Source organism: Taeniopygia guttata, chromosome 14, assembly GCF_048771995.1.
Source record: "Taeniopygia guttata chromosome 14, bTaeGut7.mat, whole genome shotgun sequence".
NCBI lineage: Eukaryota > Metazoa > Chordata > Aves > Passeriformes > Estrildidae > Taeniopygia > Taeniopygia guttata.
Genome location: NC_133039.1, coordinates 4,652,240 through 4,668,885, shown reverse-complemented (window position 1 = coordinate 4,668,885; position 16,646 = coordinate 4,652,240).

Below are 16,646 nucleotides of genomic sequence, written 5' to 3'. Positions count from 1 at the left end.
TTGGCTGAAAGGAACCATATTCAGTGATGGATGTTCCTTCTCCCAGGTAACAAGTGGTAGGTCAAGAGAAAACAGCATCAAGTTGCTCCAGAGGAGGTTTAGGTTGGGTATCAGGGAAAATGTCTTCATGGAAAGGGTTGCCAAGCATTGGATCAGGCTGCTCAGGGAAGTGGTGAATTCACCATCCCTGGAAATGTTGAAAAACTCTGTAGATGTGGCACCTGGGGACACAGTTCAGTGGTGGGCTTGACCTTAGAGGTCTTTTCCAACTGAATCAATCTGTGATTCTATAACCATCACCAAGAGTAAACCACATTCAAAAGCTGCTTTAAACTCACAAAAGCCAAACTTCAAAAACTGACAGAGTATAAATCTTCTCAGGGACCCAGCAGGCCCCAAGGTGGCAGCAATGAAGTTTCTGCAGCAAGAACTGTGAGCTCACAAAGATGGGAAGGACCTGCCAGGGTGTCTGAGCAGCAGCAGCCCCAGGGAAGTGCTCAGACCCTCTGCTGTGCTGACCCTGCTCTCAGGACAGCGAGAACAAAGAGAAATTAAATTGCACCGTCACAAACCCCAGCATGCACTTCTGGCACTGCTTTGGTTTGTTTATTATAAAGCCACGTTGGCTTTGTGTTGGGTTTTTGCCTTCTCTCTGCTTGCTGGCAGCAGCTCCAGAAAAGATTTTTGGAATTTTGCTAAAATTTCAGATATTGTTTTCCTTTTTAAGGAGTTTGAAGCTCCCACCAGGCTTCCTCCCTAAGCACACACCACAGCTGCACAGCTCATTATTTGCTACATTTATTATATAATCACCAAAAGATTGGAGGTTTAAACCTTCTTGTCTCTTGCCCAACTCTGAACTGACTCCCAGGTGGGTTTGAGCACCAGCAGCTGGCCCTGCTGGGCTGCTCTGCCTCAGGAGAACATTGCTGTTCTCCAAATCACCCCTGGAGCCACAAGGAAGGAAAACAAACCCATGGATCAACCTCTCCTCACTGCTCCTACTCACAGCTGAAAGAGCAATGCAGGGAAGAATCAGAAAAGTGGCTCTGAGCTGGACACACATCTGAGTGTGATCCACACGTGCTTCCATCCCAGGGCAGCCTGATCCCCAAAGCCCTGAGCTTTCCCTGACAAAATCCTGCTGAAATCATCCATTTGAGTGTTCATCTTTCACTTGTAGCTTCATTTCTAATCCGTTTTTTGTAGGGGTTCCTGGACTTCAACCAAAATTGCTTTCAGAATTCTGGGAAATGTGAGAGGGGCTGTTTTCCATGGAAAACTTCACCTCACTGCAGCCCTGAAGTGCAGCCACCACCTCAGGCCCAGGGCTGGTCCCTGGGGAGGGTCTGGCAGCGGGAACAATCTGGGCTGCACATCACGGACCTGTTAGCCTGGTCTGCCAGGTGAAAACTCCAAAATGTTCAAGTTTGATGGCTCCCACTGAAAATAAAAAAATCTGGTGTTGGGTTAAGCAGGAGCTGAGATTTTTTTTTTATCATTCAGGTGGTTTCTCAATTAAAGTTTTGTGGAATAGAGTGGGTACAACCGATGCCGAGATGCTGGGAAGAGGGAGCAGCAGCTGAGCCAGGAGAAAGGATCTGAAGCTTCAAACATACTACAGGCAGTGGGTGTGCTTCTTGAATAAGGAGAAAATTCATTAACTCTGTGTCAAAGATCACACAGAATTTAACAAAAATCTTAAGTAAAAGATGCCAAGTGTTTCTGAGGAGGCCCCCTGGATCTTTCCTTGAAGATCTGCAAAGAAATGTGAAGGAAATACACCACTTTCAGTACTGTATTGTGAAATTAAATGTTATCCTGCTACACATTCTTTTTTTATAGCCCACTTTCTATTTTTATTCCTGTTCTGCTGTGGAAGTGTTTGCTAATAATATATGATAGGATGCTTTGTCATGAAAAAACCTTGTATCATTTATCTGTTTCTGAAAAAAGAAATTCTCAGTACAAATCTAATAAGGGAAAAAATCCTATTCTAGCTCCTGTTGGAGGAAAGGGATTGATTTATGGAGAGAGATGAAAAGCACTAAGTATGTATTGCTTGGCAAAATGAGGAATTGTAGAGAACTGTCTTTATGCATTTGAAGGGTGTAAACATCAAAGAGGCAGAAGAGCTATTTAGAGCATTAGGAAGAGGCACATCTAGGAGACAAGAGCTGAAATTAAATGAACATCCTTAACTTAAAAATCATACTTCTGCCTGCAAATCTATTTCCTGGTATTATTACTTGCAGCACACTAATGAGTATAAATGAAGCTTATAGAAAAAAAAACACCTAATCTATTTTTCATATCCGATCAGCAGATCTTCCTGTAACATTTCTAAAGCCCAGATCCAGCACCTAATCCAGAAACTTTGGGAGAAGAGCACCCTTTAAGCCTCCTTCTCCAGCTACTTATTGCCCACCAAATGTTGATCAGTACAATGGGTCACTTCCCCACTTCTGTGCCCTCTGATTACAGCCTGCGTGGTCAGTCTGAGATCAGACTCACAGGAGCTGTGTGGGTTTAACTGCTTTTACAGCAGCCAAGGGATAATTCTGATTGTTAACAACCCTTCTGAGAAACAAGAGCGTCCTTGCTCACACCCTGCAGGAAACCTGTCACTGATCCTGCAGGATGCCCAAACCTGCCAGCTTGGAATTCAGTTAATTGCCCACAGACCTGGGCTAGAGCATCAGGGGAGGAAAGGCTCTCTAGGAAATCAGAGCCTCTGCTCTCCTCCAGGCTTTGCAGGGTGCTCCAAAAACTCCAGAGTCTCACGTGGCCTGACAGCCCACAGAGACCTCAAGGACGGAGTTTTGCTCTCCCACCCCAAGGATGAAGTTTTGGAGTAAGGAGAGCCCAAGGACAGAGATTTGCTCTCCTTTCCAGCAGGCTTTGGGAGCGCCCCATGCCCATCTGGGGGTGGGCTGGCAGCACCGCAGTGCCAGGCTCCAGCTGAGCTGACCTCAGCCTGGCAGGGGTCTGCACATCCATATGGATGGGCCTGGATAATTGGAAAGAGCCTGCAGCTGGAGGCTCACTGCTGAAAAACATCACTTGGTTACACACCTCCCTTCTGATTCCTACCAGCCAGCCCAGGATAACAAGGCCTGTCCCTCTCTGGGCCTTTTCTCAGCAGCATTTCACAGGTGACAGATCCTGGAGGTGGCAGGGGAGGACTCCCCCCTCTCATCGTCCCCAGAGAAATCCTAAAATCCTTCCAGAATTACAGACACCTTTTATATTATTTTTTTCTGCCTAGATTTTTACTCTAAAGACAAGACTGTGGTCTCATATTAGCCATTAAAGTCAAGTAAAGGAGGTGCTTTCTGTGCTCCCTCCCTTCACCAGCAGGAAAAGAGGTAAAACCCAGGGGAACAGAGGCAGCAAAATTGTGAAGTCAGAACACAGAGGCCATGCAGGCTGTGGCTTCCCAAACATCCTGATCCCTTCAGTCAGAAACCACTTCATCATCAAACACAGCATTTCATGTGCATAAATAAAAAGGAAGAGAAATGATTGCAATAAGCTTCCGATAATAGCCAAGGTTCACAACTGAATCTGTGATATTTTAGCAGAAAGCATATATTCATGTAAAATAAACATGATGCCTGTGAATGACAGGCTCTGATTTATATTCCTGATGTTTCCAGCCCTACAGCATCGTAAGAACATTGTAATGAAAAATGTTCAGCAGCAAATAGGGAAGGATGGCTCTCTGTAGGCGAGAGGGGAATTACACTGCTTCCCGTGCCCTGCCTGGGGCCACCAAGGTCCCACACTTGTTCACATCCAGAAACATCAGTTCCTAAAGGAATGGAGTTTCTGATGCAGTCACAGCTCTGTGCAAAGGCTGAGCAGCTGAGGAAAGCTTATCCAAACCGCAGGGCAGCAGCTGTGGTGCTCAGGCATGGGCAGGGGACACAGGGCTGTCCCCACCCCTCCCTGGACACTCGCTCCCACTCTGCAGCCTTTGCAGCAAACTCACAGACCACAAGCCAGAAACCCAAAAAAATCTAAATAACATGCTTTCCCCCATGCTGGGGGAAAGGCCACATTCCTCAGGTGGGGAAGGGGGTCCCACAGTGAGGCAGGGTGGTGCTTTCACTGGAGACCTGCACATCTCCAGCTGAGCTCAGGAGAGGAACAGCACAACCAGGCTGAGCTTAAATGGGCTCCGGGCCCGTGGGTGGGGTGTAGAGCCCAGGTGAGGCTGGGCAAGGTCGGCTGTCCCCACCCAGGAGGTCCTCTCCATCCTCAGCTGGAGGAAATCCCTGCCTGACAGTTCAGGGCCTGTCTAGTGGCGGTCTGAGGGTCTCCAAGTTTGGAATAAATCCCAAGAGAATCAGGGGATGCACAGTGCAGGTGCTCACCACCCACTGACCTATGCCCAGCCCCTCCCCTGCAGCCACTGGTGACTTCCAGCCGGGTTCCCCAGTTTATACACTGAGCATGGTGTCCTGAGGTAGGAACATCCCTTTGACCACTTTGGGTCACCTCTCCTGGCCATGGAAGGCAGAGCATGAGACACTGAAAGTTCTGGGCTGGGGGTGAGCTCCCCTCAGCCACAGCTCAGCCATTGGTGTCACCAGCACTGCTCTGACTCTGAACCCAAAGCACTGTACCAGCTACTGAGGAGAAAATGAACTCTATCCCAGCTAAAGCAGGCCAGCTCCCTGTGTCCTTTTGTGTCCCCTGAACACCACGCTGTCCCTGCAGGCTGTCCCCAGCTGGGGCAGGAACTGGGGGAGAAAGGCAGTAACCCTGCAGGGGCTGCAGGAGAAGCTGCCACAGGAACCTCCCTGCTGAGAGATCCCTGCTGCCTCAGGCTGCTGCAGGAGATGCACCATGCCAGGACATGTGGCTCTCTGAGGGAGAGATGAGTCCATGTAGATCAGGAGTGAATTTGGCCTCGGGCTGAATCTGCTTTGGATAAAGTTGGACACGGTGACCTGTGGAAAGCACTTGTTTAGCACCTGGTGCAGTAGAGAGCCCAATCTGCAAACAGAAAAATCTGGATGCTCTACCAACCAGAACATGTCCAAACACTGTCAGAGATTTCTGGTGAGGTTAGAATTTTACTGTCTCTTAAAGGAGTTTCATTCTCAGGGCACTGTATCCATTTCACAACACATTTCTCTGTCTCCTACATAAACAGCCCTTAGTCCTTCCCTTAAAAGGGTGAATGTGAACAAACTCCCCAAAATATCTAAAGTTCTTCTTGTGGTCAGTGATTAAAGCCAAGGCATGAGAAACATGCTCAGAGGTGAAAATGTCACAGCAGAGAAAGGAAAGTCTGGGCATGGGAGCCCCCAGCAGAGAAGAAAAGCTGGAAGAAGAAGGTGTGACAGACTTCCTTGTGCTGGCAGGCCATGGAGATCAGTGCATCTCATGCATCCAGACCAGAAAAACCATTACAATACAGCCAAAACAAGGGGAGGCTGATGAATGAAGCCATTACAGGTGACAGGGGACAGAGACACAAAGCAGAGGAGTTGAGGTATTGCTTAATGACTCATGTGGAGGTGTAAGAGAAGGTGGAGAGACAAGACATCCCAATCACTGTCAGCTCCTAATGGGTACAAAATGCTCATTGAAAACCCAGCAGAAGGTCACTGGCCCCTGGGGAGTACAAGGAGGAGGCAGCAGCCAGAACCCCTTGTCCTCTGTGTCACCACAAATAGCCCTGAGCCACCTCTGGACACATTTTGGTGCTTGGGAACATGTGAGGATGCAGTGAGTGAAATCAGGTTTGTTTCACAAGTTCTCCTTCCTCCACTGCAAGTGCCCAGCTGGGCCTTGCCCCATAGCCCATGCTGCAGCATTAATTTCAGCCCAGGAAAGTGCCATGGGCTTTGGGAAGCTCACTGCCCTCTGGTGATCTCCCCATCTCCTTTAACTGTGAACTTGTGGGATGAGGTAATGTTGCAGGGCTGTCTGGGATGGCTTTGCTTTCCAAAGCTCTGCTCAGAAATCCTGGCAGGAATTGGCCTGTGGCAGAGCTGTGGGAGGCTGCAGCCTTTCTCTGCCCAGGGTTTCTTCAACTTGTCAATAAACTCCATGGGCTCAAAGATGAGTCAGGAAAGTAAGAAGCAAGATCCTCATCTAAAGGCAGCATCACAAAAGGTTTTCCAATCCCCAGGCTCCTGGAGGAGGGCAGCAGGTCTGTGATTATTCACTCAACCTGAGTGCAGAGAGGCTGTTCCTGTGCATTGTGTGTGTACTTTTGCATGAGAAATGCTTTAAAGAGGAGTAATTATAGAAAAACTTGTCTAGTAACTGAAAGAAAAAGCAGGAAAGAATAAGCAGGTGTGACACTACCTGGGGTACATCAATGAGAGCAGGGCAGTGGAAGATGAGCAACTGCATCAACTCTTCCCAGGGGCTGCCAGCTGTTTGTCTAAATTGCATTTCTCAGCAATGTTGAGGAATGCTCCCCCTTCCCTCAAAGCACAGATGAGAGCAGGGCTCCTGTGGGGTCTCTTTCCCTCATCCCTTCTCCCATCTCCCCACACATCTGGGAACTGCTCCCTGCTGTGGGAGCTCCTGCTCACCAGCCCCCCTAGCACAGGTCAGGCTCTTCCCTCAGGACCAAATTCACTGCTTTGGTAAAATTCTGGCCTCTGCTTTGGCAGCAATGGGGTAGTTGGAGATCCAAACACAACCAAAGGCCTTTTTAACTCTTTTCTAGTTGTGTACTTCATAAATCTTGTACAGATTTACACCATTTGGGGGCAGGAGGATGTGGGGAATACTCTTCGTGGAGCAGCAGAGCTGTGCTGCATTCCTCCATCCCTCAGACCAAAAATGTTTCACCAACTGATTTAATTACATGAAGCTTGTGCTAGAGTTATAGAGGGATTATCTGGGTTTTATCATGGTTATTAGAGAAAATGACTCTATTGTTACTATTACAGAGTTACAAAAAGTAAAGAGGAATCACAGGAAACTTGGCAAGGGCTCATTAGCAGTGTGGTAGTGTCTCCAGAAGCTAATTAAAAATGTCTATACCTCATAATAACCATTTATCTCATCAGAGCCTCAATTCCTTACGTCTCTTTCTCTGGATAGAGTGAGGGGGAATGATCTCTGCTCGCTGGTGAATGCACACACAGCAATACATCTGAGCTTGGCACAGTACAAATGGCTTTGTTCCGGGATGTGAAGCCACCAGCGCTGCTCTTGCCTGCCTGAGCTGGGGCTGGCTGTCCTTGCCTTGCTCACAAGGACACAGAGATGCTCAGGGACATCCTGAGAGTCACTTCAGGAAATATCCCAGCCAACCATCACATGCTGGGTGGGAGAGGATGGATACAGTGAGCCTGGAGGAGGTGCTGGTTGGGAGGCATGGAAACAGCATTAAAGCAGAACAATGGCACAAAAGTTTGCATTTGCTGTGCCCAAAGTCCTGCAGAAGCCACTGGTACCTCTGGTGTCTCAGCAAAACTCTGGTCTGATGATGTGGGCAGGATTTCCTCAAACTACATCTCAATCTCCTCTGTCACATCACTCCTTCTTCAGGCCTCCAAAGCAAACAGAAAAATGACACAGCTCCCAGTTAATCTGTGTTATCTAGAAGAAGAAATCAAGGTGAAATCCAGTTTGTCAACGGGGTGTGAGTGCTGACAGGAGATGGATCGGAACAGGCGAATGCCAGCTGTAGTTTTGCCCGACAAGTCATTTCTCACACAATGCCTGGATGCTGATGGATATTCTAGAGATGATGCTTGATAAACTTGTTTTGGATTGGAGTTTTAGTTGAAGAGTTCTGTAGGGAAAGCAGAGGAATAAATCCCAAAGGCCATGGTGGTTGTGATACCATTTTCTGTTCTGCCCTGTGGTCCTGGCCAGCACATAGGAAACAGAGCCGAGAGACAAAGCCAGCCTGCCTCACTCTCCAGGGAGAGAAATGTGCTTCCACTTCTTAGCCCATCCAAAATATCAGTCCCTTGGATATAAATTCCTCATCATATTTAACCTTTGCGCACATTTTCAGTAAAGCAGAAGGAATGGTTGCTTCATGACAAAATCCTTGAGCCCATCCCAGTGAAGTCAGAGGTAAAATCCCTCTCAGCAGCACTGAGATGATGCTTCCCGTGACAGCAAGGACCACGCCTGAAACCCACTGGCCTCCAACACAACCTGGCTGGACCTCAGTGCTCAGAGGTGCTGCTCCTCCTTGCAAGAGCTCACAACCTCTTGCCCAACTTAAGTGCTTCCCCACACCTCTGCTTGACACCAGCTGACCAATGTTTTACTCTGTCTCTTTGCCCAGACAGAGCTCTTACCCATGACTTTTGGCAGAAATCAAAACATTTTTGTCCCAAACTATACATTTTTTTTATTGTCTTACGCTAAGGAGAACCTCTGTTAGTTCTCCTATTACGGTTTTTCTTACTGATGTGCACACAGATGCTGAGCAGTGCTTGCTCTCATCCAGCATATCCAGCCTGACCTCCTTGGCAACTGGGAACACTTTTTTTCCAGTCAATTAAACCTCACCACTGTGTCTGTTGAGCAGATCCAGCTCTCAGGAAAGAAAACCAGGTACTGAAAACCCTGGCATGTCCCCCAGAAATATCACCCTTCTTTTGAAAACAACATGATAAAAATCAGGATTTTGCTCTCACAATTTCTGCACACTTTCTCCTTTTCAGCTTTCCCTGCCAGAATCCATCCTCAGATGTATTCCTGCCTGGTTCTGTGCTGTGTCAGCCTGTCTCCCAGACATCCTCTGCTTTCTCAGGCACACAGCAGCCCAGTTGCTGCCCTGGATGGGGAAATCTCCTCTTGCAAAGGCAGCAGTCACTAAGGGCCTTGCTGGATGAAGCAACCCATGACTCACTTCCATAGCTTTTCTAGGAGATGCTGGAGGCAGAACATTGAGCTCAGCTGAGATTTCCCAACACAGGAAAGAGTGAAAGAGCTGTTGTAATGTTTGGGTGGCCAAACATGAGTCATTTCCAAGCCTAGATCATGCATTTCTCCCCTGAAATCAAATTATCTACTAAACCAAACCAGTAATTCCTAATGAAAACAAGGTGGAACAACTTTCCTGAAATGAGGGGATTTATGAGGAGCGTGAACTTATCTCCCCTTTGAGTTTATGGGATGTCCCTCACACCAGAAACCAGGCTGAGAAAAGAGGTGGGAGATAGCACATATCCCACCAGATCCTGTCCTCCAAGACTGGAGTTTTGCAGTGCTGCAAAATCTTACCTGAAACAATCTGATGGCGGATCGAGATTTTCTTGTGGTAAATTACTAGAAGAGTAATTCAATAATTATGCAGTTGAGAATTGTTTGCAATTGTTGTCTGAGAATTAGCAGAGATAAGCACAGAGGTATAAACTGTGATTCAAGCTAAGAAAGGCAGGTTTTACACATATTCCATGCATGGAGCGTGAGGTGTCTTGACATACACACACAGAAATCAGCTGAGCAGTGAAAAATTAAGAGACAGAAAAGAGGGAGGGGGTTAATCAACATTAGTGCTGCTTTCAGTCTCCAGGTCCCCTACAGAAATGAAATTGCTTGACTTGTACAAGATTACCCATTATCTATCCATGCCATTGCCTTCATCCCTCCCTTTCCTGGGAGAGGGCAGTGATGTCCTTGTGCTGCAGCCTTGGCTCCAGCACAGGGGGGTTAATCTGCTCTCACTCCCCAGCTCTTTAAATACAAGTCATAAATGTGATTGTTTGCTTGCTTTTATTACAAGAGCTGTAGCTCTCCTGGAGAAAATACACCTTGCACCAATACACCGGAGTTTTCCAAAGGGAAGTTTAAGTCTCCTTCAGCAAACGCAACGGTCACAGGCTTTAAATCTTATGATGTGGGCAATAAGCTGTTATTGGCCACAGCCAAAATAATAGCCAAAAGCTATTATTGCCAGAGCATAAAAACAAAATACAAGGCCTCACAGCCCAGAGCCTGCAGCTCCAAACCATAGATGTAACATAACTAACATATATAGATGTAATTCTTTGTATAGCTGCCATAAATACATGGTACATACCTATGGCAGTTACATACACACATAAATAAATAAATATATATATATGTGTGTGTGTGTGTATTTGAAGTGGCCACAAACGGTATTGGAGAAAAACAAGTCTCTGTTTTTCATTACCACCTGTAATTCCACCTGGGCCCATTACTTCTTTCACTGAAGTAATGAATGAAGTGATAATTCTCCCTAAAAGCTGTGTGGCCATCAGCTTCCCACGTCAATGGAGCACTGGGAATGGGCATTTAGGAGTGGTCAGATCCAGGTATAAGAGCTGAATTTTTCCTCCCTACCCCAAATTCCGAAGTAACCCAGCAGTTTTAGGAGATTTACATTTATTTTCATGCTGTAAGCCAGAATAAACTGAAGCTGAGATGAGGCTGCAAGCATCTGGAGGTGCTCATGAAACCAGCACTCAGCATGAGTTGAAAACTTGGCTTTGTGTCCCTGAATAAGCCAAAAATAGTTTTTCCATAGAGACTAAATGACCTCCCTGCTCCCTTCCTAACTCTGTGTGCTTTATCTGATGGGCTTCAAGAGATTTCCTCTGATTATTGCCAACTCCTCTGGAGACACATTCAAAAGGATCCTGAGCACCTGTAAAACCTCTCCCTGTGAAATCAGCCTGTGGAGAAACCTCACGGAGGAGATGTAAATCTTGGGAGGGTTTATAGCAGCTCCTCCAACATCTGTAATTCCTGTATCAGCAAACACTTTACACATCGCTCTGGGATGCAGAGGAGGGAGAGTTATTTCAGAAAGCAATCACTTAACATCCACAGCTCTACATGGGAAAAAAAAAAAAAAAAAAAAGTAATCCCAAATACCTTTCCTAAAATGGGTTGTATTAAAATGTATTATATATATATATATATATATATATATATATATATATATATATAATATATGAACTTACAGCATTTCACTGCTGGTCATTTTCCACTGGCTGGCCATGGATAAACTCTCAGTTATGTCCAGACCCTGCCGTGCTGCAATGACTGCTGGAATAGTTAAATATTCCTCCTGGCAGCCTTGTAGTGGTTTTCCCTCCTAAAAGAAGAAAATTGCCCTGTTCTGGATTAAAGGAGGTGAGGGTGGGTTAAGAACAGTGTTATTGGGAGGTAAGAGAGGGAGCAGAAGTGGGATAAAAAATGAGGGAGAAGGAGGAGGGTTTTGGTGCACGTTGGCATTTTGATAGCACACGTAATTCTGGCCAGACCAAACCCTCAGCCTGCTTTGGTGTCAGTGGGATGATGGGCTTGCAGCCTATTTTACAAACCCCAAATGTATTTTGATAAAAAGTGCCATGGCAATGAAAGGAATCAATACAGCAGTGCCTCTGTGTGTGTGTTTTATATTAAGACTTAGTTGATAACTTCTCATCATTTGAAAGAAATGTTCAGCCTCAGTGCTTGAAATTATCCAGCTGCAGCATTTTCTACTCAATCCAATCTCCAGTTAATTTGATCCTTCATTTATCTTGAACAAAGCCTCCTAATAAAAACATTTGTATTACAAATGATACACTTGATCAATGGGATTGCTTTAGGCAAGTATTTGATAATTTGAACACTAGCTATAAAAAGTTCTTATTTAATCAATGTGGCTGGCCAAAATTTGGTGGGAGAAAAAGCCCCAAACCTGCACATGACTGAATAACCAGACTATAGTTACATATCAGATTATTTAGATGTTCTTACCAACATTATTGTTAGAATTGGCCAGTATAATTGGTATGATATTAGCCTTAATTATTTTTGGTAACACTATTAATTATTTAGTTCACTCAAAGTGACAAGAATGGAATGAATCAAAATAAGAAGCTGGCTGGGCTGGGAACCATTAATTTTCTTTCAATTCCATGATTCCTTCAGTCAAATCAATGAGGTAAATAGTCAGATGGGAAAAGCCAATGGACATTTCCATTGACTTGGAAGAGCATCCAGGTCCCAGGCAGGTCAGGAGGTGATATCGGGCCCTTCACAGGGGTTGGGAAGTTTCCCTTGGCATCATTCAGGTCTGAGATGATGGTTTTTCAAACCTACAAGATCTTCAAGGTCACGGGCTGCTCTGCTAAGTGTGGTGTGTTCCCCCCAGGGCTTGTGTCCAAAGTAGAAAACATTATCCCTTGGCAGCAAAAGTGAATTTCTGCTTTATTGCATCTGTTGCTATCCTTGGATGCTTTGAGAAGAAATCATGTTGCTTGGAATGTTATCCTGTGTTTATTTTCATTAACAGTGTTATTAATCAACATTTTCCTCTGTTCTCCACAGATGGATCAGGGATGCCTTTGGAAAGCAAAGACAAATTCCAGGTCAGGGTTCGTGTTGTTGGACAGTATTATATGTGGGAAGTGAAATTATTCCTCTCCTTGCTCAGATTTGTGCAGGAACACTGAAAAACTTCTCAAAGCTCCCCTATCCCTCCTGTGCCTTGGCTGAAGAGCTTTGTTTTGACACAGCCACAAACAGGTATATAATGAAAAAAGTTCAGAAGGACTGAAAAACATCCACAGTGTACATCAGAATATTTCACTTTGTTTCTTCAACCCTTTTAAATCAGCATTTTTAGGACTTCATTTTAAGTGGGAGACAGGAAGCAGCGCAGTGAGGACTCTCTGCTGTCACATCATGCACAGAGTTGTACAACACAGCAGCCCCAAATCTCTTTCAATCCATCACTTATTTCCCTCTAGAAACCTTTTCCTTTTTTTTTTTTTTTTCCTCCTTTCTGGGTTGTCTTTGACTGTTATTTATTTTTTTGGTTAGTTGACTTCAAGGGACATTTCTCCTGGCTGGATGAAGACGTTTCACAAACAAATGCAGGGGAACATTTCTGATGAGGCTGCGGAGGCAGCCGGGTCCCCGTGGGCAGGTGAAGTTTTGTGTCACTCAGCTCTGCTCCATCAGGGAGCAGCATTTTTCACAGCTGCTCCACCAACAGGCCCCGAGCAGCAGCGGGGACCAAAGTGAGAGGAATTAAAGGGCTGCTTGAGGTTCTGTGGGGCTCTAAGGGCTCCCCTGGGGAGGATAAAAAAGAATTAGAAAAGGTTTTATTGACGTGAGTATGTTGCCTGTGCTTTGATACGCACGCAGAGAGTAATTGTCAGTGTGGGGAGGAGGGTTCTCCACAGCTGAAACTATCATTTATACCCTGTGGAGACTTAAAAAACTCTCAGCATAGAACACGGGTAGGCACAACGGCCCAAGGCCCAAACAAGGGGTACTAAACAGGCAGCAAGGATTTATAAAGCAGCAATAAATAACATTGCTCCATTTCAAAGAGCTCCACGGCTCCTGCAGCACCCCAAGACACCGAGAGGGAAAGACATCACCATCAGGAAAACGTGTGCTGAAAAAAAAACCCCACCACTGGGCAAGTCTGCAGCTGCCAGGGGAGAGGCAAACACACGAGGCAGCGGCTCAGCATCTGGAGGGGAGAGCATCTGCTGAGAGACACCTCGACGCTTCCTTGGAGTGAGAAATCATCACTCTGGCTGCAATTCTTCACGAGCCAGACGCACCAAGTGAATGGAATCCACACAAATGAGGTCGTTAGCATAACCGAATACGCTCTTCATTCCTTCAAGAATGAAAAATATGAGTAATTCCCTGGCACAGCACAATTACAGCCTGCCAGCACTAGCACATGGGTTATATCTATTATGAAATAATAAGATAACATTAATAAGATTCCCAGAAAGGACATTAGACAGCTAATCTCATGACTGTGTACAACTGGTCTAACTATTCAGGCTGTCTCCAGCCTGCACGGCTCTTACAATCTCCAGGTCTTTCTCGTCATTTTCACTGGGAAAAGTTCAGGTCTACCAGCTTTTAAGCAGAAGGTTCTGAGTGGGAAGCACGGCGAGAGCTCTGGGAGTGCTGGGAAACTCAGGGTAGCTGCTCTCTTTTCAGGAGTTTCAGTAGCAGCCATAAACGTGAGCGCTACAGCAAACAAATGTCCCTGTAGACAGATCCATGCTGGCAGCTGTATTTTGGGTCGTTAACCTGAGTGCTTCAGACGCGTGCTGGCAGAGCTTCCGAGAGCACCTGAATAATCTTTTTTGCCCCTCCATTTGCTTGTGTCCTGTGGCTCCACACCCTGCATGCACAACAGCACCCAGAGCTGTTTCACGGGTGTATCAGCACGGGCAAGAAACTGAGCTTGACCTTTCAGATGAACATCACCCCACCTTCCTGAGACACTCACAGCTAAGCTTTAAAGAGAAAAAATACGGACAATAAGACACGCATAGAGCTGAGCATAACAACACACATTGCTCAGAATGCTGCTAAGGCAGGAGGCAGCCGAGACGTCCATCGCTGTAATTTAGCAAGATGCATCTCAGGCTGTCGCAAGGAGCATCCAGCTCCCCAGGACCAAGGACACGTCAATAGCAGCAGTCAGACCCTGCGAATTTGGCAGGAGGCTAAATTGGCTCCACAGCCTCGCTGGCCCTGCTCGGGGAAGGAAAGACTCCTAGTCTCAGCACAGAGGGATGTAATGAGGATTAATAAGGCGTGTGAAGACGCTCTGTAATTGTCCGGCCGGCTGTTTCCTTTGCACCTTATGCTGTCGTTTATGCTCGTGCAAAGTGGCTGTTAAACGCCCCAGGTCTGGTTCAATAGAACTCTGCAGATCCCTCGCACAGGTGTAAATTGCTCTGTGAGATTCAGGGCACTGTCTAAATGCAAACTAATCTGATCATCTCTGTTGCCGCCTTTTTTTTTTTCTTTTTTCATTTTTTTTCTTCTGTAAACTCCTCTGCAGACAATTGAACATTTTAGTGCCTAATAAACTACAAAATATCAGGTATTTCGTGCATGAACTTACGTCCCAGAAATAGAATTCGCAGCGCTGGTTTCAAGGAGAGGTGGAGCTGCATCAAGATGCCAAGACTGGACCACCAGCACTGCAGTCCTGTGTGCTGGTTGCTGCCCGCAGCCGTGGAACATTCACATCATAAACCTCAGGGGCTGGTGCACACTGACAGCGAGCCTGAACCCTGGAGAAACCATGAAAAATGAGCTAACGACATAATTTGGGAGGGAACGGGCAAAAAACAATGCCTGACCTTGTTCAGACATAGGAAAAAACAACTGCAGAACGACAGCAGCTGTAAAATGAGCCTGAACTAAACTGCATGAGCTGGTATTTCAGGGAATAACCCTTAAAAGGTGGAAGGCTTTGATAGACGCACTCCTACAGGTAGCTTCAATCCCTGGCAGCTGCAAGGCTTCGGTAATGAATGTCAGACTGCTGGGCAGCTGTGAGGGGAATAAACAGCTATTTGCCTTCAGTGGAAGTAGCATCAGTTTGACATATGACATTCAAATGATACGAGCTTTAAAGTGTGGTTAAGCGACTGATGTTTGACTTGGAACCTTGGGCCCGCCGAAACGGCAGCGCCACAGTTTACCTTGGCTCCGTGGGGGATTGAATCACTGAGCTAAAAGATGAAAGATCAAAGTGTTTCTGCAAATCCAGCCCGCAGTATGTCGTGTGTCCAGCTGCTGGAGTGATGAGAGGGGTAAGATGGATCCTCCCCCTGCTGCAGGCACGTGTGGGTCTCAGGAGACACAAGATGGGGGATGAAATCTGGGGAATGGGGTGGAGAAAAGGGGTTATCCCCACCTGGTCCTTCCCAAAGCACACCCTTCTCCTGCCATCCACATTGGCGGGTTCCTCTTCAATGCTCTTTGCATTTTGCCTTGCTGGACACCAGCCCACCCTGCACCATCTTCTGCTCATTTTAGGGAAACAAGTGCTGCCAAAACTTACCTGCCTGTTTTAGGAGCCCTTGTTAGGCCCTTGTAACATCAGCCTGTCAGCTAACTACCAGCACTCATAACCCTTTGATAACCTACCTGCTGAAGTGCTTTGGCTTGCAATCTTCACACTGAAACAAGAGCTCAGGACCAAAGTTGCTGGAGGAAAAAAATCACTGTTTCCTGACCTTTGGGCAGACTCTGTGGGCTGATTATCTCATCGATTTTAACCGAATTGAGCATTCAATACGGGTGTCTGGAGGCCTGTCTCTCCTCAGCAGCGGGTACAGTACAGCACCAGCAGCAATAATACAGACAAGCTCTATGCAAGCCAGGGGCAGGGGCAGGAGAGCTCCAGGTTTCTTGTAAATTGTGGCAGGCATGATGAGTCCACCTGAGCCAGGCCCTGGGAGCACTGAGGCACACGGGGAGCCCTCAGCGAGAGCACTTCAGAGAGGGAGCACCCTGTGAAGTGCAAATGGGTGCTCTCCCTTGGAAGGAGCCAAAATAACTGAAGCAGAAATGAGTGGGGCCAGACTGGAGTGATGCCACTCGAGGGGGGACTGTCCTTCCAGAAGGAGCTGTGCTGAGCTGATGCCCAGTGCTCTGCTGTAGGAGGGGATCTGCTGAGCAGGGGAGCTCATGCTGAGGGCCCCACAGTCATCCTGCATGTTTGTAGGGGGAGTGAGGGATTTGCTTCAAGCTGTCAGCAGCTGGACTGTATCAGGGGAGCACCTGAAGCACTTTTGCAGTAGTGCCCTCCTAAAGGAAACCCATTTGCTCACTCTGGGACTTCACTGGAATCTGAATCAAAGCATAGCATAAGGTGGACACACATCAAATTTCACTATTGCCTAAGT